Below are 22,455 nucleotides of genomic sequence, written 5' to 3'. Positions count from 1 at the left end.
ACTGGGAGCAGTGGGGGCCACAAGAATCAGCAGTGGGGGACATAAGGGTCTGCGTTAGGACCAATTATTTTTGATTAGTGATGGGCGAACCCCCCGATGTTCTGGATCGGCGGGTTCGCCCGAGTTTTTTGTAAAGTTCAAGTTCAGGGCTGGAGATGGCGCGAACTTGTGTCCGAACCCCGAACTTGACAGGTATGGGCCATTCTTTTTATACTCACCTGTCCAGTGACGCGTCCTCCCGTCCCGCTGTCTCCTGGCCGCATCTGCTTCCAGGACCACGCATTAACTGCCGGCAGTATTCACTGCACACGGCAGTCTTCAGCTTTTTCTGGCAGTGTTCGTGCGGTGATATTTATTTATATACATCGCTAGGAGATATTCCGTCACTTCACGATTCCTGGGAGTCCAACTTCTGCCAATCCTATAAATTATTCTCTTATTTGGCAACTCGGGTCTTATCTACCCGCTGTGCAGGATACGGAATGTTAGCTTCATCCAAGTGTTGCATCTTCCTGCCCAACAGAGGGAAAAATTTGTGAATTAGTAGTAAAACCTTAGTTATGAGTTGACAGCCCCTTTGCCTGGACCCCTGGGACTAACTGGAGGTCTCAGCACTCAAAGCCTGACTTGTATAGTCTGCATTCATACTGACTTCCATCTGTCTGCTGCTTCTTTCTAACATACTGGACAGTTGGTAGCATAGTTCGAAGCAGATGGAGGAGAATGTGACCGCAGGATCAGACGACACGGGGTGTGATTGTAGCCTGTGATCATCGAGAATATTGGTCTTGTATAGGAGCCGTATACAAAAAAGAGAGATTTTTCAATCGATCTTTTTTGTAAAGTTGATTCATTTTTTTATTTCAGAACATTTGGAACGATACAAATATTGGTTGCAAATGTGAACATCGTATTTACAAGTTAGGATTAGTGATGAGCGAGTATACTCGTTGCTCGGGTGGTCTCCGAGTATTTTGGCGTGCTTGGAGATTTAGTTTCTGTCGCCATAGCTGCATGATTTGCGGCTACTAGACAGCCTGAATACATGTGAAGATTTCCTAACAAACAGGCAATCCCCACATGTATTCAGGCTGTCTAGCAGCCGCAAATCATGCAGCTATGGCGACAGAAACTAAATCTCCGAGCACACCAAAATACTCGGAGATCACCCGAGCAACGAGTATACTCGCTCATCACCAGTTAGGATATAATAATACAGCAAAGCAGCAGTTAATGTAGTGCTGGGGAATACAAGTCCACGTTGCTTGTATTCTTAGATGACAGTTATTATTCATGATGCTAAAAATACACTGATGCAATGTAGGTATGCCATTTTTGCCCTTTTTTACAGCGCGATGAGCGTAAAGTGGAGACATACTTTGTTCTCTAAACAAGATGTTCTCACTGTACCTGAAAATAGCAAGACATGGAAATCAGCCCTCTGCTCGTAGCATGCACAGCACCCTGCTATTGTGACACAGTATTTTATATAGTCTTTAGCATCCTAAACGTGATGCTTTTGAATTTTATGTTTTCAATGCAATTTTAAAAATTGTACAACATGGCGCTGAATTTTGTTTCAAGAAGTAACAAATATGTTCCCCTGCATCTGACATTATGTATATAGTTTCTTCTTATATTTATACTGCTCAAAAAAATAAAGGGAACACTATTCCATTTGCAACAGGCTGTTTGTGTTCCCTTTATTTCTTTGGGCAGTATATTATTAGTAACTCTCAGTATATTTATAGAGCACAGTTTATAAGAACACCTAAGCATATCCCTTAAGCAACGCTGTGAAGCAAAAACGTATACACCACCAAGCCACAAAACTTCACACATAGCCATATAAAACTAAACATAATCTTTATTAGAAAAATCATAAAATATAAACAAAAGCCAGACAGGCACCACAAGTACAGGCACAGATAGTGGGTAACCGAAGGAGAGACCAAAACAGTATATATAAAGACAAAGCATTTCAGTGCGAAACGTGCGTCGGGTGTAGTGGGTCCCCCCAGGAGTGCTCCTTAGGTAACTATGCTCTCATTTGTAGAAACTGGAAATCGTTTTTTCCTGCATGAGTCATCATCAGAGCTACAATTCTATGTCACTGCAAAGTCCCTGGCAGGGGGAGCAGAGGAGCAGCTGGGTTAGGAGTTGAAGAGGGAGTGGAGCTGGGCTGTCAAGGATATGGAACTTCACACATGCTAACCGGAAGCGTGTCACAAGACCAGCCCATCGGCTCCCCTGTCATGTGATTGCGGGGCGCCAATGGGTTGTCATGACAGCTGGTGGTCTGCAGATGACCTCTTTACCTGTCATCATGAACCTAAAAAGCCCTGCTATGAGTAGCACAGGCAGTTGGATGATCGCAGCTTCAAGTCTCCTAATATGACTATTAAAGCAAGTAAAAAGTAAAAAAAAAAAGTTTTAAAAATTATGCAAGTAATAAAAAATATAAAAGTTCAAATCACCTCCTTTTGCCCCCATTCAAAATAAAAAATATACGTGTTTGGTATCGTTGCGTTCAGAAATGTCCGATCTATCAAAATATAATGTGAATTAATAGATCGATGAAAGCTTAAAGAGAAAAAAATCAAAATGCCAGAATTACATTTTTTGGGTCGCCATAACATTGCAATAAAATGCAATAACAGGTGATCAAAACATTGGATATAACCCCAAAATGGTAAAAAAAAATATGTCAGTCTCTGTGCACAAAAATAAGCCCTCACCAAGCCCCAGATACCAAAAAAATGGAGACTCTACAGCTCCTGGAAAATGGCAACTTTTTTTTTCTTACACACTTTGTATTCTTTCACCACTTAAATAAAAAATAACTTATACATGTTTGATATCTGCAAACTCATTATGACCTGGAAAATCATATTGGAAGGTCAGTTTTAGAATTTAGTGAACATGGTAAATAAAAAACAAAAAAGAATTGTGGAATTACACTTTTTGCAATTTCACCGCTCTTGGATTTTCCCCCGTTTTGTAGTACACTATTTGGTGAAATCAATTGTGTAATTCAAAAGTTCAACTCCTTCCACAAAAAACAAGCCCTCACATAGCCATATTGACGGAAAAATAAAAAAGTTATAGCTCTGGGGAGAAAAAAAAAAATGAAAACGCGAAAACGCAAAATTGCAAGGCCGATCACAATACCTAACACAGTACCAGAGTAAGTGATTGTATTCTCTATGAAATGACAACTCTGGAGCACATTTTTTCATAAGTCTGCTGTTCTTCTGTTATATCTCCTGGAAGGGAAGGAATACATTTCCAACTGGGTGTGATCAGTTTTGGGGGGTGAGTCCTTGCAGAACCTGACATTGTCCAATCAGTGCTCACAGTGTAAGGGCCCCGTCACACATAGCGACGCACCAGCGATCCCGACAACGATATGACCTTGTCAGGATCGCTGGTGTGTCGCTACATGATTGCTGGTGAGCTGCCGAACAGGCAGCTTCACCAGTGATCAGCACCAGCGACACGCGGGTAACAAACGACACACGTCGCTTAGTTACCCACTGTGTACCTTAGTTACCAGCGCGCTGGTGCAGGGAGCTGGTAACCAAGGTACACATCAGGTTTCTAAGCGCGGCGCTTAGAAACCCGATGTTTATGTGGCGCCCCCAGGAGTATGGCCGCCACGGTGGCTTTGTCTTCCTCCAGGGAGGGTAATGCCAGGCTTGGAAGCAGTGAAGGGTCTCTCTCGCAGTTAAACTATACATGCAACACAGTTCCACTCCAGGCCAGCAGGGGGGACTCTGAACTGGAATTGAAGGGAGGAGTGCTCTCTGAGGGCCAAGAGGAAGGAGTGGACAGTTAGTGTGAGGAAGGCCACGTGTGCAGACGTGGGGAAGAAGCGCGGAGATTGAGCAGAGAGGAAAGGCTCATCTCCAGTGAGAGCGCATGAACTGGAGCCTGGTCTCCATGGTTGTACGGATACTAACAGTCCTGCAACAGTCACCAGAGGAGTAGGAGGCTGTAAATGTCCTACTCCCATCTAAGACTTGAGGGCACAACAGCAACTCGGACAGTGAGCCGGGACTCAGGAGAGAGGAGTCCCCGAGACAGGCTACAGCTGTCTGCCGTACAAGTGAGGTTCTCGAGAACATCTGTCAGGAGGATCTTCAGTGTAACTCAGTACTGGGAGTACTTCATTCAAAAAAGCGCTAGGAAGGAGACTGCACAGCCCATCTGCTGAGAGAGCATCCCTGGACTGCTTCCATGCTAGCCTGCTCCAGTACCATCTGTAATCAGGACCCTGGACTGCATTTATCAAGTAAAGGTACAGAAATTGCACCCCGCTGTGTCTTTGTCTGCTTCCTACCCTTCCGGCACTGCAACATCGCCGTGCCAACCACATCTACACTGCCCTGGGACCACAGCTTCACCTGTGCAGAGCTTTTACATCTTTGCTGCACCATACCACCAGTCCCAGCGGATCTGCATGCAGCGTCGGCTTAACATCTCACTTGCCGAACACCACAGGTGGCGTCACGAACTATTCCATTAACTACATTCCACCATTTCAATTCCCCATTACTTGGGCGCCCAGGGCCACGGACCGGGTCACCGCTGCTGTGACACATCCCCCTGACACCGGCCTGGTACCGAGTACCCCACAGCCCTGGGAGGGCGACCCATTTACCTTGGTTACCAGCTCCAGCTCGTTGATCGCGAGTCTCCCACGTGTCACACGCAGCGATGTGTGCTGGCCAGCGTGAGACCAGCGATCAAAAAAATGTCCTGGCCATTCCAGGATGATCAGCGATACCCGGTAGGGGGGCCGGGAGCTGGTAAGTGTCACACACAGCGATCTCGCTGGTGAGATCGCTGTTGCGTCACAAAACTTGTGACTCAGCAGTGTGTGACGGGAGCTTAAGACGGTGCAGGGACACGCCTCTTTGATAAGGGAAATGCTCAACTGTCAATTTATTCCTAAAAAGAGAGAATTGTAATCAAAGAAGGTCCAGAGTCTTTATATCAAGCTGATTGCAAGTATTTACTAAAACTGTCAGGAGCTGTGACCGGTCCTTTTTGAAGAGGTGAGACGCTGGTGTTTAAAAATACATTAATACATTGGACTATCACACATTATCATTGGGAATAATTTTTCCTGCCGTTATCTGCAAAATCAGTAAAGATGTGTCATCATGACAACCTCTTCCCAAATCCCTACTTAGCCATTTGAACATCAGAAAGGGAGGTCATCTTTTTAGAAAACCCAAAAATTATCCAAAGCAGAAAGGCACAGGAAAAAAAGAGTACAGTCAGGCCTGACCTATGCACACTGTGCACAGTATTAGGTAAGTGAGTCTTTTGACCACATTGCCATTTTTATGCAGATTTTCCAACTCCAGGCTGTATAAACCTGAATGCTGATTGAATAAAGTAAATCATAGCATGTTAGTGTTGGATGGGACCTCCAGGGTCATCGTGTCCAACCCTCTACTCAATACAGGATTCACTAAAACATTTCAGTCAGATGTCTGTCCAGCCTCTGTGTGAAGACTTCCATTGAAGGAGAACTCACCACCTCTCGTGGCAGCCTGTTCCCCTCATTGTTCACGTTCACTGTCAAAAAGTTTTTTTCTCTAATATCTAATCTGTATCTTCTCTCTTTCAGTTTTATCAGGAGATGTGCATTTGTGTAATGAGTGGGATGAGGCCTAAGTATACAATACCGTTTATCCATGTGCAGAATTATTAGGCGGATTGTTTTCCTCAGGTGAAATGGGCCAAAAAAGAGATTTAATTGACTCTGAAAAGTAAAAAATTGCAAAATATCTTCCCAGAGGGATGCAGCACTTCTGAAATTGCTAAGATATTGAGGTGTGATTGTAAGAGTGGGCCAGGACGGTAGTCGCAGCCGAGGACACCGGGGATCTGGTGTTCTGACCTCCTCCCACAGAAATATCATCAGCTTCTACTGACGTACCTGTTTGGGGTGCTGGTCCACGGCCAGGGATTCCACTGCGGTGTGACCCAGCTCCTGCACACTTGGTTTCAGTGCTCAGGGTTGAAATAATGGACACAGATACCGGTTCTGATGCAAAATCAATGACTTTACGTTCTTCTTCAACGGTCCCGGACATATCAGTTACATTACAGTCCACACAGCCTTCCTCCTGCACTTTCCCTTGCTTACTTTCTGTATCCTCATGCACATTATGGGGTAGTAGCGCCCTTGGCGGTACCGCAGCATCACTCCTGTAGGACCTCAGAACATAGGGGAACCCATTCATCCGCTTCGCCTCAGATTTGCAGGCTTCAGCCCTATTTAAGATCTGCCACATGGTGAATACTCTGCGCCTTGCACGACTTTTGGACCACTTCTTCCTTTCCATTCCTGCTGCTGTCATAAACTGCAATTTCCCCGGGTGCTCCGATCTTATCCTGCACCTGTCTGACTGTGCCCGTGCTCTGCTTCTTTTCTACAACCTTGCGTAGGTGCTATGGTGTACTGGGCTTAGAGCCCTTGTGGAATTGTCGGGCATGCTCGCCCTTTTGCCTTATTCCTATAACCTACACTTGCTTAACCCATAGCTAGAGTTGAGCGATACCGTCCGATACTTCAAAGTATCGGATCGGAATGGATCGGCCGATCTTTAAAAAAAGTATCGGTATCGCCGATTCCGATACCGGAAGTCCCATTCAAGTCTATGGGACTTCCGGTATCGGAATAAGAAAAACCCTGTTTTTGCCTTGTACAGCCTCTCTGGGGTCTGTACGGGCCTTTCGGGGGGCTGTGCCGGCCTGCCAGGGGGTCTGTGCAGGCTCCGGTGGTCTGTGCCGGCCTGCCGGGGGGCTGTGCCGGCCTGCCGGTGGTCTGTGCAGGCTCCGGTGGGCTGTGCCGGCCTGCCGGGGGGCTGTGCCGGCCTGCCGGTGGTCTGTGCAGGCTCCGGGGGGCTGTGCCGGCCTGCCGGGGGGCTGTGCCGGCCTGCCGGGGGGCTGTGCAGGCTCTGGGGGGCTGTGCCGGCCTGCCGGGGGGCTGTGCCGGCCTGCCGGTGGTCTGTGCAGGCTTCGGGGGTCTGTGCAGGCATCGTCCGATGGGACTACAAGTCCCATCGGGCGATGCCTGCTACCATGACAGTGATTGACACATTAGCCAATGATGGGACAGTAGTAGTTAAATGTTAAAAAAAAAAAAAAAATACTACATACATACTACATGCATGCTACATACATACTACATGCTACATACATATTACATGCTACATACATACTACATGCTACATACATACTACATATATACTACATGCATGCTACATACATACTACATGCTACATACATACTACATGCTACATACATACTACATATATACTACATACATACTACATACATGCTACATACATGCTACATACATACTGCATGCTACATACATACTACATACATACTACATACATACTACATGCATGCTACATGCATGCTACATACATACTGCATGCTACATACATACTACATACATACTACATACATACTACATGCATGCTACATGCATGCTACATACATACTACATGCTACATACATACCACATACATACTACATACATACTACATACATACTACATGCATGCTACATACATACTACATACATACTACATGCATGCTACATACATACTACATGCATGCTACATACATACTACATGCTACATACATACCACATACATACTACATACATACTACATGCTACATACATACTACATATATACTACATGCATGCTACATACATACTACATGCTACATACATACCACATACATACTACATACATGCTACATACATACTACATATATACTACATGCATGCTACATACATACTGCATGCTACATGCATGCTACATACATACTACATACATACTACATGCTACATACATACCACATATATACTACATACATACAATACATTCATACAATACATACATAGACATACAGTACATATAACATAGAGTAACATACTTACCAATACTTGTCACATTGTTCCCCGAAGCCATTGTCCTTTCCGGAATAAATATTAACATAACAAACCACAAAAATACTCACCCACGATCCGAAGCAGTCCACGAGTGTGTCCCACGACGATCTTGGGTAGAGAACTGCAGCATCAGATGATGCTGCCGTTCTCTACGGGCTGCAGGAATCCAATGACGGAAGGTAGGTATCCTTCCGCACTGTATTCCTCCGCCACTTAAAAAAAAAAAAGTCCCTAGTCTCACTTTATGCCATTGCTGCGTGGGAAATTCCCACACAGCAATGGCATAAAGTGAGACTAGGGACTTTTTTTTTTTTTAAGTGGCGGTATGGTGTGGTATGTATGTAGCATGTATTATGTATGTAGCATGCATGTAGCATGCATGTAGTATGTATGTAGCATGCATGTAGTATGTATGTATGTAGTATGTATGTAGCATGCATGTAGTATGTATGTAGTATGTATGTAGTATGTATGTAGTATGTATGTAGCATGCAGTATGTATGTAGCATGTATGTAGCATGTATGTAGTATGTATGTAGTATATATGTAGTATGTATGTAGCATGTAGTATGTATGTAGCATGCATGTAGTATATATGTAGCATGCATGTAGTATATATGTAGTATGTATGTAGCATGTAGTATGTATGTAGCATGCATGTAGTATATATGTAGTATGTATGTAGCATGTAGTATGTATGTAGCATGCATGTAGTATATATGTAGTATGTATGTAGTATGTAGTATGTATGTAGCATGCATGTAGTATATATGTAGTATGTATGTAGCATGTAGTATGTATGTAGCATGCATGTAGTATATATGTAGTATGTATGTAGCATGTAGTATGTATGTAGCATGCATGTAGTATATATGTAGTATGTATGTAGCATGCATGTAGCATGTATGTAGTATGTATGTAGTATTTTTTTTTTTTTTTAACATTTAACACATTAGCCGGATGATGGGACTACTACTGTCCCATCATTGGCTAATGTGTCAATCACTGTCATGGTAGCAGGCATCGCCAGATGGGACTTGTAGTCCCATCGGACGATGCTTGCACAGACCCCCGGACATCAGCACAGCCCCCCGGCAGGCCGGCACAGCCCCCCGGCAGGCCGGTACAGACCCCCACAGGGTGCACAGACCACCGGCGGGCCGGCACAGCCCCCCGGCAGGCCGGTACCGACCCCGGGCAGTCCACACAGCCCCCCGGCAGGCCGGCAGAGACCCCCGGAAGGCCCGAAATGACGGCGCATCATGATGCGCACACACCGCGCATCATGATGACGTCAGGCCATCAATCAACTTTGAACTTCCGATTCCGATGCCGAATTCCGATATTGAAAAAATATCGGAAGTCGGTATCGGAATTCCGATACTTGCGGTATCGGAATGCTCAACACTACCCATAGCAGCTCCTTCTACCGTTATCCCTTATGTGAACTACCTATCAGCTATACCTAACAAGGCCCACTAGTATAACCCCATCTAGTGTCCCACAACAGATCTACGCTTACCCAGTCTATGGAACTATATACTAACGGTGCCCTCCACTATTGAACTCCAAGGATGCACTGGGTTACCCTAATCTAAGCATTAACATACGGCATACAATACAATATACTACAACATGGTAACACATATAATGTGGCAGTACCAATGAACAGGAGGTAATACACCGTAGTGTAGCAGTACCGAAGATCATAATATCTGCACATCATTTACAATATATGTTAATATTAGAACTCATTAAAGGGGAGGTGGCATTAAAGGGATATTCTACTCACTCCCCTACATGATCACAGAACCATCAAAAGTTTTGTTGCAAATACACAACAGAAACAGCAGAAAAAAAATTTCATTTCTGGAGGCTTTTAAAGTCCTCTTTTTGTACTTTTGTTGTTTAGAAATAGTTAACAGAGTCACAAAATAATGTATTGAGAACCGAAGCCCCGCATCCATGCAAATCATGGATTTGAGAAGAATCAAACATGAAGCGACCAGGAAGCCATTATTTTCCAATGTTGTCTATTCCCGAACTGCAGATTTCCTGGACGACCAAAAGTACAAGGTGTTCAATGCCCAGTGACATGGCTGCGGTAAGGAAGGCTGCAACCCGACCACCACTGAAAACGACAGAGAAGAACAAGGTGTTCAGTGCTCAGAGACATTGTCGAGGTGAGGAGGCAGAAACCCGACCACCACTGAGCAAGATACAGAAGGTGAAACCTCAAGACTGGGACAAGAAATATCTGACAACAGATTTTTCAAAGGTTTTATGGACTGATGAAAAGAGAGTGACTTTTGACAAACCAGATGGATGGGCCAGTGGCTGGATCAGAAACAGACACAGACCAACATTTCAAGTCAGAAGCGAGCAAGAAGGAGGCGAGTAATGCTATGGGCTGGTATTATTAAAGATGAGCTAGTTGGACCTTTTTGGCTTGAAGATGGATTCAAAATCTACTTCCAAACTGACCGTCAGTGTTTTACAGTCACTTTCTTTAAGCAGTGGTATATTTTGAGGTGTTTGGTTATTATACTATACTTTGTATTATAATCATAGAGAAGAAAGCGGATAGGCACAATCCGTCCCGTGAAAAAAATATCCTTTATTGTGTCATCATATTACCAACAGGAGGCAGATAAAACGTTGGAGCAAATACAGACGACGATCATTTCGACGATCGATTCGCGCTTACATTGCGCTTCAACAGGTCATATGTAGGACAAAGCTCACAACATATTTAAAAGCAACTATTGCCCTTGTCCCAACCAGCAAACATCAGGTGAAAGCATCTCATTAATTATGAACAAGTAGAAAGCAAAAAAAATTGCAAAAGAAGAATAGTTGAAAACAAATAAAAAAAATCACAAAAACACAGCCATGTCAATTTTATCATTGAAACCTGATGGACCTTGAACACGAGTCTGAATAATCCATCTGGCCTCCTTTCTTAATAATAATTTATTTAGGTCCCCTCCTTGTGCAGGCTTTTTAACGGTTTCAATCCTTGCGAACCGTAAAACTTCAGGAATGCCTGCATGTTTTTTTTCTTATATGTTCAATTAGCCTCGGGACCCCTTTACCTGAGGTGATGGAAGTAAAGTGCTCATGGAAACGTACAAATAAGGGACGAATAGTCTTTCCAATATAGTGAAAACCGCATGGGCAAAAAACAATGTATACAACGTAATTTGTGCGGCATGTTATAAAATCTTGGACTTTATGTGAAATACCTCCCATCTGTAAATGTCTAGTAGTAAGTTGGAAGGAACAGAGAAAACAATTTCCGCATTTATGATTACCTACAGGCATATTTTTTTGCAACCAATTATTAGATTCAGTTTTTACACGATTGCGAACTAGAATATCTTTAATATTCTTAGTCCTCCGGTATGTACAAGCACCCCTGTTGCATGTACCTTTGCAAACTTATATCTTGCGATTTTTGAAGAAAAATTTATCTACTCCACAAAAAATTGTTTTTTTTTAAGCAAATTAAACTCCTTCCGAGATATTTGGATGATATATTCATAGTATGGGACGGGTCCCAGGAATCGTTCCACCATTTTGTGGATCACTTGAACACGTCCAATAATATGAATATGAGTCTCACTGCCAAATTTGGGGGCGAGAATCTTGAATTTTTGGATGTACAATTACAAATTGATGATGGCTTTTTACAAACAGAAGTATATCGCAAACCAACTTCCACCAATTCACTGCTGCATGTTGACAGCGCTTATCCGCTGTTCTTGAAAAAATCCCTACCTTACAGCCAGTTTTTACTGCTGAAAAGGATTAACAATGACCCCATTAGGTTTAAGGAACAATCTATGGACCTCTATAAACGTTTTTCAGACAGGGGTTATCCCAAATCTGTTCAGGACATAGAATTAAAGAGGGTTGAGGACTGTCCTAGTGCTTCATATGAAAAGAAACCCTGGGTACAACAGAGTAAAAAAAGAAAAAACATTTATTTTTAATTTTAGATTTGGTCCTATGGATAGTCAAATTAGATCTGCAATCAACAGGAATTGGCATTTGCTAGAGGGAGAAAAAGAAATTGTGGATATAGTGTCCAGGGGCCCGCTTGTTACATACCGGAGGACTAAGAATATTAAAGATACACTAGTTTGCAATCGTGTAAAAGCTGAATCTAATAATTGGTTGCAAAAAAATATACCTGTAGGTAATCATAAATGCGGAAATTGTTCTTTCTGTTCCTTCCATCTTACTACTAGACATTTACAGATGGGAGGAATTTCACATAAAGTCCAAGATTTTATAACATGCCGCACAAATTACGTTGTATACGTTGTTTTTTGCCCATGCGGTTTTTGTAGCAGAGTGTATCATCTGAGAATGACCACCAGTATATCAGAGAACTTCAATGAGCAAGTTATCTTGAGTAAACAGTATTTACTTCATATGGGTAAACATGGGATAAGAATTCAGTAACACACAGTCCATGCTTCTGCCATAGTACACTCAAAAGCGAAAGTAAAAGTAACAACTACAATAGAGAACCTCCCTCCCCACAATACAGCAAACATATAACTTCACACCATCGCCATCTGCTGTCAGGCTAGTGTAAAGTCCTCCTTTACATAAACAATAAGTCCTTTTCTGTTGCATATGCCAACAGTTTTCACTATATTGGAAACACTATTCGTCCCTTATTTGAACGCTTTCGTGAGCACTTTAATTACATCACCTCAGGTAAAGGAGTCCATAGGCTAATTGAACATATAAGAAAAAAAACATGCAGGCAATCATGAAGTTTTACGGTTTGCAAGGATTGAAACCGTTAAAAAGCCTGCACAAGGAGGGGACCTAAATAAATTATTATTAAGAAAGGAGGCCAGATGGATTATTCGGACTCGTGCTCAAGGTCCATCAGGTTTCAATGATAAAATTGACATGGCTGTGTTTTTGCGATCTTTTTATTTGTTTTTAACTATTCTTCTTTTGCAATTTTTTTTGCCTTCTACTTGTTCATAATTAATGAGATGCTTTCACCTGATGTTTGCTGGTTGGGATAAGGGCAAAGGTTGCTTTGAAATTTGTTGTGAGCTTTGTCCTACATATGACCTGTTGCAGCGCAATGTAAGCGCGAATCGATCATCGAAACGATCATCGTCTGTATTTGCTCCATCGTTTTATCTGCCTGCTGTTGGTAATATAATGACACAATAAAGGATATTTTTTGCACGGGACGGATTGTGCCTATCCGCTTTCTTCTCTATGGATATACAGACTATTTTCCTTGGAAGTGGCACCCGTATTCCCTGAAGTGTGTGCAGCTTCATTAACCCGAGGTCACACAGCTGTGCCTTTGTCCTGCTTTTCTTCTATGGTATGTGACTTTGTATTATAATCTTTGCTACTAAAATTGCTTTAAAGGGAATCTGTCACCCCTTTTCTGAGATATCATATAATGATATCATTCAATTGTGTGTCACATAAGGATTCTCTTAGTACGTTTGCTTCCCCCTGACCCCGCACCATTCATACATGAATACATTTTTTATATCGGTTCAGATGTATGTAAACTGCCACGGTCCGGTCCGATGGGCGGGGCTTATTCAACTGCTCCCCCCGTCTTGCTCTACACAAGGAGAAATGCGTAGAGCAAGACAGGGAGGGGGGAGCAGGTGAATAAGCCCCGCCCATCGGACCGGACCGTGGCAGTTTACATACATCTGAACCGATATAAAAAAGGTATTTATGCATGAAAGGTGCGGGGTCAGGGGGAAGCAAACGTACTAAGAGAATCCTTATGTGACACACAATTGAATGATATCATTATATGATCTCAAAAAAGGGGTGACAGATTCCCTTTAAGTGAAAGAAAAGACCTTTTAGACTCTCAAATGAGTTGACAAATTTCAATAAAAGCCACTGAGAATCTCCCAGAAAATTTCCTGTGAGTGGTACTAGGGTGCAGTATCATTGTGTCTGATTTCTCCTAGACCTGCACTGATTAGAAGCACTTGACCTTCATATTAAATGGTGTAATTTTCTTTAGTAGTGCAGGGGTTAATCTGCTCAGTTGAGAGCTACTGGAAGCTTTCCTGCATTAAGGCTCTCAGCTGTGAACTGTTAGCCACTCCCATTGCTTATATAATCTGAGACCCTGGCTAGCACTAATAGTCAGAGCTAGCTTATGCTGCATGGCTGGAGGTTGCTGGTGGTTGTTGTTGGAGAAGGCATTTGGTGGATTTATTTGTGACAGTTGCTGGTTTCTTAGTGTATAATAATTCCCTTTCTTCTCCTTCTTTGGTTTAACCCCATCCTCCACTCCCCGGTGTTTACCTCGGTTGTTTATGCATGTATGTTTGTATGATTGGTATTTTCCTTTATCCCTGTTCGTATTACCTTGTTAGTCTGGTTGGTGTATTACGGTACACTACTACTCCCTGGGTGGGGGAAGGGTGCAGACTGAGGGCGGATTCAGGAGCTAAGGCAAGGTACATGGCTCCGACGTCTTCATTATCAGAAGTAATCCGGGGAACAGGGCGAACTTGGGTGCCCCTAGCATTAGGGACAGGGAAGGAGTCCCTTTCCTGGGACACCCAACAACAGATTCGTGACACAGGTGGCAGAAATGGGGTCTAGAAGGGTTAGTGTTCTTGCAAAAGGCCTTAGTTATGCAAAGTGCACAATTCTTTAAAAAACCTTCTGCAAGACCATTTAAAAAAGTTTTAAAAAATTGTTTTCATATTATCAATAAATTATCAATAACAGGTAATTTAGGAAATTATCCCAAATACTTTTGGCAAATGAACACTTCCAGAGATAGGTTGTCTAAAGGTGGCCATGCACATGAGATAACTGTTGTACGAACATCGCTATCTCTTCAATCCAATCTCCCTAATACACCTGAGCGTTTGGTTGAAGGGGAGAGGATAAAGCCACAACCAGAATACCCTGGCAGTGGCCTACCTCCCCCGTAAATAAAGGGTCGCTGTCGAAATTCCAATGGCGCAATGATCTATTGAGGAGAGTCTCCAGACGCATCAAGCATCAAATGGTTGACTGGTCCTACTGAAATTGGCGGCTTCGGATGACTTTCATCTAATATGTACGTGGTCATTACACTGCGCAAATGAGGCACAGCGGAGGACCTACCAAACTGACACTTCATCCTCCTTTTGACAAGGCTGCAGACTGTTATACTGCCATTTACAATGGAGGATTACCAAGACTGAAATGCACTTCTTCTGTGCTCCGATCCCATAGCAGTGGTGTGTCACAAGTGTCACGTGTGTGGAAACTGAATAGAATGGCTGGCTGACCTACATAGTGACTTTCTTTAACTACAATCATCTGGCTCCTTTCAATGTTTACTGAATCAAACTTGCCCTAAATCTATTTTTGCTGCCATTGAAACACATATAAACTGTCCAAATCTATCTATTACTGTGAAACAAACCCAAAAAAGGAGCCGTGGCTTGTTAATTACCACTAATGGCACTGATGACCCATGTAATTGGCACAATTAGCCACATACATTTAGCAAACAGTTATTGGCCTATATCTATTTAAGCAGGCATATAAAAAAAAACTGCGTGTGTACTGCGTTACTGTCATTAATCAATACAAGAATCTCGGTCACTAAGTTTGTGGTCTTCCTTTCTTCTGTAAATAGACACGCATTGCATGGTTTACTTTTTCGAGTCACTTGGTCATATGTGGGAGAAATTAGAACAAATACACAATTCCTGGCATGTGCTACCTTTCACTGATGAATCTAGGTTAATTATATGATTCTCTAATGAATCTGAACATTTCAGCTGAACCTTGCAATATCACATATCAAATCCCATCATTGCACTCTTAAAGAGAAAGTTTCATTAGAAAAATATATATTATTTAAATCAGGATATTACATTTACGTACAGTAATAGTATTTTATGTAACTATTGTAAAGGCTTCAGCTCTCTATTAGCTGCTTGGATACGGACAAGCACAGTGTTTTTATATAAAAACAGAATAAAGTTTAATGTTCTTCATAAACTTTACAGCTCTAATATTAAACAAGCTTTCTTTAGCACAAATGAATAACCAAACAGTCCTCTCTTCTGCACAAATAAAACAGTCCTTTCTCTGGGTAATGCAAAGTAAATCAAAATGTATCACCAACTTGGTATTACAGGAACCTCTCAGGCTGTAGTACAGATTATCCCCACAGCTCTGTTTTTCTCCAGCCTCAGCACACTACTCTCTGAGACAGACCATGTGCATTTTATTAGGCCAGTAATACCCGGATTGGAGTATGGGAGCGACCTTCCCCACCCAGGTTCTTTTGGATTCTTCTAAATTCCAGATCCAAAATCCAGTGAAAATAAAAACGATCGCAGTATGACAAACCTGTCTTCCAGGACCTTAACCTCCTTCCTTCTTACATACCCCCCTGCCCAAAAGCTGAGTCTGTGCACCATCTGCCAACAAACAGTGCACCCTTGACAGAGCATCTGCATTTCCATGTAGCTTTCCAGGTCTATGCTTTTCAGTTGAGTCATTTTTCTCGCATGGTGAATGCTTTCTACTCAAGTTGACAATTGGGTGTCCCTCTTCAACATTGATCTCCTTGGAGCAATTAAAGAGGGAGCTGCCAGCATCAGATCTTGATGATTTGCTCGAGTGCATTCAATGCAGGAGAATATTCCTTAGAAAATCAGAAATAATCTCATTGATGGCAGCCAAGGCTATAAGTGCGGAGATTTCTGGACATGGTGATCATACTAAATAATGAATAAATCATCATCTTTTCAAAATTTTGTTTACATCTTTCATCATTTGCATATCAGTAACATGTCTATCCATCTTGTGATTTCCATACGTCCATGACTTTTCCTTCTTGGTATTGTAATTTCAATGTTGAGGAGTCTATTAGTCTAGGTGTGCAGCTCCCTTGTCTCTTCCTGGTCTCTGTGGAGAAGGACATACTACATTATCTGAAATAATCTATGACATTTCTCAGTCAATTGTTTCCCTCTCACTAAAGCTGCAATAAAATGCACAGAGCCCACCTTTTACAAGGACAGGAATACAAATCCCCCTTTGTGGAGTGAGTGGTAGTGCACATACATGATTGCCACTAAAATTCACTATGTGACTGACAGAAATTACAAAGCCTGTGATTGGTAAGTGTTTCCCAGCAGTTAGAACCCCAGTGATCATATATGTCCACAGGATAGGGGTATTATGCATATTGTCTCTTCAGAGAGGAAGAGGACTAGATCGTGCCACCTATTGGAAGTAGCAATCCTAAAAGTCAATGTCGACCCTTTAACGAGCCTTATTAGATGATTAGGATAAAAGCCAAACCAGAATCTCCGGATAGGGGAGAAATGTATTTTGTAGGATCAGTGATGTAGTGTGGCTTCTCAGTCTACCTGGCAAGGCAAGAACATAGATTCCCAAATTTGTGGACTATTATCATTTTCCTGATTTGACTGTGTAACAACTTACATGGGAAAATAGATAAAAACACAAAAAAAAGCAGCAACTGACCCAGCTGGTTCCTTTACAGAATAGAGATACTGACTTTGCAGTCCCTAGTGGTTCCTACATTGGCTGGAATAGCCCTAACAACAGCCTTAAAAATGACAGCTTGGGCATATGCTCTCTAATAGGCCATTGAGCACTTTACATTCCTCCTAAGGAACCAGAGGGCAGAAAAGAGTGCAATTTAACTACAGAAGGAAATGAGTGCTTAGATAGAAAGAGAACCCAGAGTGACTTAAAACAAACCGCAAAATGCGAAAAGAAAAGATAAGGTATGTACTGCTAGAGCGTATACCATCTACTTCCTAAACAAGAACTATGAACAACGAGAAAAGGAGTAGCAAAGACCACTATATATTAAAATACAAAATTATCCTTTATTAATAAATTTAGCAACAACAATTTCAGACAAAATCACAATGAGACATAAAGCAATCAGTAAGGGAAAGGAGGAAACATGCCAGTATACTGAGGAGAGGCTGCAGGTCCAGCGTGAGACTTGGGCAAGCAGAGAAAAATATGCAAACACATTGGAGGGCTCAAGAAAAAAGTACTCGAGTGACATCACAAAATAGTAATCATATGGAATTTATAAAGTGCACCCACGCTTTCACCATCCCCCTTTAATAAAGCGAGCATGCGAAACGCGCGTCAGGGACCGCGGGGAGGCTGTTGTAAGTTCGGACCTACGATGGGTAAGCATTTAACTCACTACAGCAGTATATGTCTGAGCAGCACATGGATGTGCTTCATAAATTCATAAATTCCACAGATTACCATTTCTGAAGTCACTCGAGTACTTTTTTCTTGCAGGTAACGTTACCTTTACTATTAGTCCTGTATGTGTGGTCTATATGCTGTTAGATAGATTTGTGTTATGTAGGATTGTCACTGTGACTTCTTTTTACTTTCCATATGGACTCTATGTTCTTTCTGGCATAATCCTTTTTTGTATTTTACAGTGTATTATATGCTATACTACCCAAGTGTACCCAGTCTTTTGCTTCCTGTAGTTGTTTCTCCCATTTGTGTTGATCTACAGGGTGGGCCATTTATATGGATACACATAAATAAAATGGGAATGGTTGGTGATATCAACTTCCTGTTTGTGGCACATTAGTATATGAGAGGGGGGAAACTTTTCAAGATGAGTGGTGACCATGGCGGCCATTTTGAAGTTGTCCACTTTGGATCCAACTTTATTTTTTCCAAGGGGAAGAGGGTCATGTGACACATCAAAATTATTGAGAATTTCACAAGAAAAACAATGGTGTGCTTGGCTTTAACGTAACTTTATTCTTTCATGAGTTGTACGTTTATGACCACTTATGAAATGTGTTCAAAGTGCTGCCCATTGCGTTGGATTGTGAATGCAACCCTTTTCTCCCACTCTTGACACACTGATAGCAACACTGCAGAAGAAATTCTAGCACAGGCTTCCAGTATCCATTGTTTCAGATGCTGCACATCTCATATCTCCTCCAAGACCTGGACTAAAGCATCTGCCAACTCCTGGACAGTCTGTGGTGCAACGTGACGTTGGTGGATGGAACGAGACATGATGTCCCAGATGTGCTCAATCAGATTCAGGTTTGGGGAACGGGTGGGCCAGTCCATAGCTTCAATGTCTTCATCTTGCAGGAACTGCTGACACACTCCAGTCACATGAGGTCTGGCATTGTCCTGCATTAGGAGGAACCCAGTGCCCAGCATATGGTCTCTCAATGGGTCTGAGGATCTCATCTCGGTACCTAATGGCAGTCAGGCTACCTCTAGTGGGCACATGGAGGGCTGTGCGGTCCTCCAAAGAAATGCCACCCCACACCATTACTAACCCACTGTCTAACCGGTCATGCTGAAGGATTTTGCATTTCGCTCTCCCCGGCATCTCCAGACTCTGTCACATGTGCTCAGTGTGAACCTGCTTTCATCTGTGAAGAGCACAGGGCGCCAGTGGCGAATTTGCCAATCCTGGTGTTCTGTGGCAAATGCCAAGCATCCTGCACGGTATTGGGCTGTGAGCACAACCCTCATCTGTTGATGTCGGGCACTCATACCATCTTCATGGAGTCAGATTCTAACCATTTGTGCAGACACATGCACATTTGTGGCCTGCTGAGGTCATTTTGCAGGGCTCTGGCAGTGCTCCTGCTGTTCCCCCTTGCACAAAGGCTGAGGTAGCGGTCCTACTGCTGGGTTGTTGCCCTCCTACGGCCCCCTCCACGTCTCCTGGTGTACTGGCCTGTCTCCTGGTAGCACCTCCAGCCTCTGGACACTACTCTGACAGACATAGCAAACCTTCTTGCTACAGCTCGCATTGATGTGCCATCCTGGATGAGCTGCACTACCTGAGCCACTTGTGTGGCTTGTAGAGTCTGTCTCATGCTATCATGAGTGTGAAAGCACAACCAGCATTCAAAAGTGACCAAACATCAGCCAGGAAGCATTGGTAATGAGATGTAGTCTGTGGTCCACACCTGCAGAACTACTCCTTTATTGAGGATGTCTTGATAATTGCCAATAATTCCATCTGTTGTCTATTCCATTTGCATAACAGCATGTGAAATTGATTGTCAATCAGTGTTGCTTCCTAAGTGGACAGTTTGATTTCACAGACGTTTGATTTAAGGGGGTTTTACACATAGCGATATCGCTAGCAATATCGCTAAAACGTCACTGATTTTGTGACGTTATAGCGATATTGCTAGCGATATCGCTATGTGTGATACTTACCTCCGACCAGCTCCCCTGTTGGTTATCGCTGATCGCGTGAGATCGGGTGGCTCCATTTCTCGTCGTCTGCTTCCTGCTGGGCTTCCTGCTGTTATGACGAGCGACGCTGGACGCAGGCGGGAGGACGTCAGGATCGCTGTGTGTGAAAGGTGAGTATCGTCCGCTGCGTCGCTGCTGCATCGCTGCTGCATCGCTGTGAGATCTGCCTGTGTGGAAGCTCACTAGCGATCATTTAGCGAGGCACCAGCGATCCTGACCGGGTCGTATCGCTGGTCGGATCGCTGGTGCATCACTAAATGTAAAAGGGCCTTTACTTGGAGTTATATTCTGTTGTTTAAGTGTTCCCTTTATTTTTTTGAGCAGAGTATTATGTTAGTTTTTTTTTACATGGTAGGAGACAATTTCCAATTTGGGATATCAAATCTTTCCTCTCAGAAAACTATAAGTGAGGAGTGGCGGGAGAGCACAGTGCAGCACATGTACAGTGAGCATGATGCCATACTGCCTTCATTCATTAGCTGCTCAGGCTCCATTATCTTACCGTTACCGTAAAAACAGGTTGGGCAACCAACTGAGGCACCAAGAAATAGAAAAGGAAATTGTGGATACAGAAGACTGGACCAGCCAGCAGGTTATCATTGGAAAGAAAAGCAAATAGAGAGAAGCCCTGTGGATATGTAGAGCGCTGAGCAGCATAGCATCACATCATAGACTGTGTATGAAAATCAAAAGAAAAATGAAGTAACAACATCAAGAAAAGAAAAGTAAATGGCAAATAAAAGCCGATATTAGGCAATTAACTGGTCAGTAAAGACTGACACAGGAAATAAACTATTAAATCAATATACAATGGGGAAAAAAAGTATTTAGTCAACCACCAATTGTGCAAGTTCTCCCACTTAAAAAGATGAGAGAGGCCTGTAATTGACATCATAGGTAGACCACAACTATGAGGGTGTGTACATACGTTTCGGATTCTGCTGCAGATTTTTCCGCACAGATTTGTCTAAATCTGCAGGTCAAAAGACCTGCGGTTTATCTGTGGATTTAGTGCGGTCTAGCCTGCGGTTTGACACCTGTCATGGACAGGTGCCAAACTGCTGCGGAATCCGCACAAAGAATTGACATGCTGCGGATTTGAAACCGCAGCAAATCCGCGCAGAAAAATCCGCAATGTGTGCACTGCGTTTTTCATTTTACATAGAAAAAAATGGTACTGTACAGCGCAGCAGAAACTGCTGCGGATTCGCAGGGCCAAATCTGCTGCGGATCTGCAGCAAAATCCGCAACGTGTGCACACACCCTAAGGGTTAAAATGAGAAAACAAATCCAGAAAATCACCTTGTCTGATTTGGCAAGATTTGTTTTGCAAATTATGGTGGAAAATAAGTATTTTGGTCACCTAAAACTTGCAAGATTTCTGGCTTTCACAGACCTGTAACTTCTTCTTTAAGAGGCTACTCTGTCCTCCACTCATTACCTGTAGTAATGGCACCTGTTTGAACTTATCAGTATAAAAGACACCTGTCCACAACCTCAAACAGTCAGGGTATGTTTCCACAGTCAGTAAACGCTGCTCTGACTGTACAGACACAGTGTCCAGCCCGCAGAGGCCAGATGTTACAGCATAGTGGAGGGGAATTTATGAAATCCCATCTCAAATATGCGTGGAGGGACGCCTGAGGCGTCCCTGCTTAACCGGACATGCGGCACATCTTTCTAGACCACAGCATGCCTATTTATCTTGCGGAGACGCTCAGTCTCCGCAAGATAAATATCACCGTCCTATGTATAGGATGCGGTGATTCCGTACAAAGCCGGCAACAATTCAGATGCAGTTGAAGTTCAGACTTTCAGCTTTCATTTGAGGGTATCCACATTAACATTGGATGAAGGGTTTAGGAGTTTCAGCTCCTTAATATGTGCCACCCTGTTTTTAAAGGGACTAAAAGTAATTGGACAATTGACTCCAAGGCTATTTCATGGACAGGTGTGTGCAATCCCTTTGTTATGTCATTCTCAATTAAGCAGATAAAAGGCCTGGAGTTGATTTGAGGTGTGGTGCTTGCATTTGGAATGTTTTGCTGTGAAGGAAACAAGCGGTCAAAGGAGCTCTCCATGCAGGTGAAACAAGCCATACTTAAGCTGCAAAAGCAGAAAAAACCCATCTGAGAAATTCCTACAACATTAGGAGTGGCAAAATTTACAGTT

General features: G+C 42.9%; 1 protein-coding gene and 1 long non-coding RNA gene across 2 annotated transcripts in view; both read right to left on the bottom strand.

Moving 5' to 3' along the window:
- Positions 1-22,455, bottom strand: part of ZC3H12C (zinc finger CCCH-type containing 12C) — a 289,373-nt gene that overhangs the window by 172,577 nt on the left and 94,341 nt on the right. The window lies entirely within an intron of this gene.
- The window catches only part of LOC141096614 (uncharacterized), a 73,995-nt gene continuing 68,153 nt past the window's right edge, over positions 16,614-22,455 (bottom strand). The window contains exon 2 of the long non-coding RNA XR_012233722.1: positions 16,614-16,932. This is a non-coding gene — a long non-coding RNA (uncharacterized lncRNA). The remainder of the gene's footprint in view (positions 16,933-22,455) is intronic.

This window comes from Dendrobates tinctorius, unplaced genomic scaffold (genome assembly GCF_039654945.1).
Source record: "Dendrobates tinctorius isolate UK_male_01 unplaced genomic scaffold, ASM3965494v1 ptg000075l, whole genome shotgun sequence".
Classification (NCBI taxonomy): domain Eukaryota; kingdom Metazoa; phylum Chordata; class Amphibia; order Anura; family Dendrobatidae; genus Dendrobates; species Dendrobates tinctorius.
The sequence above is the reverse complement of the archived record's forward strand: the minus strand, read 5'-3'. Positions and strand labels throughout refer to the sequence as shown.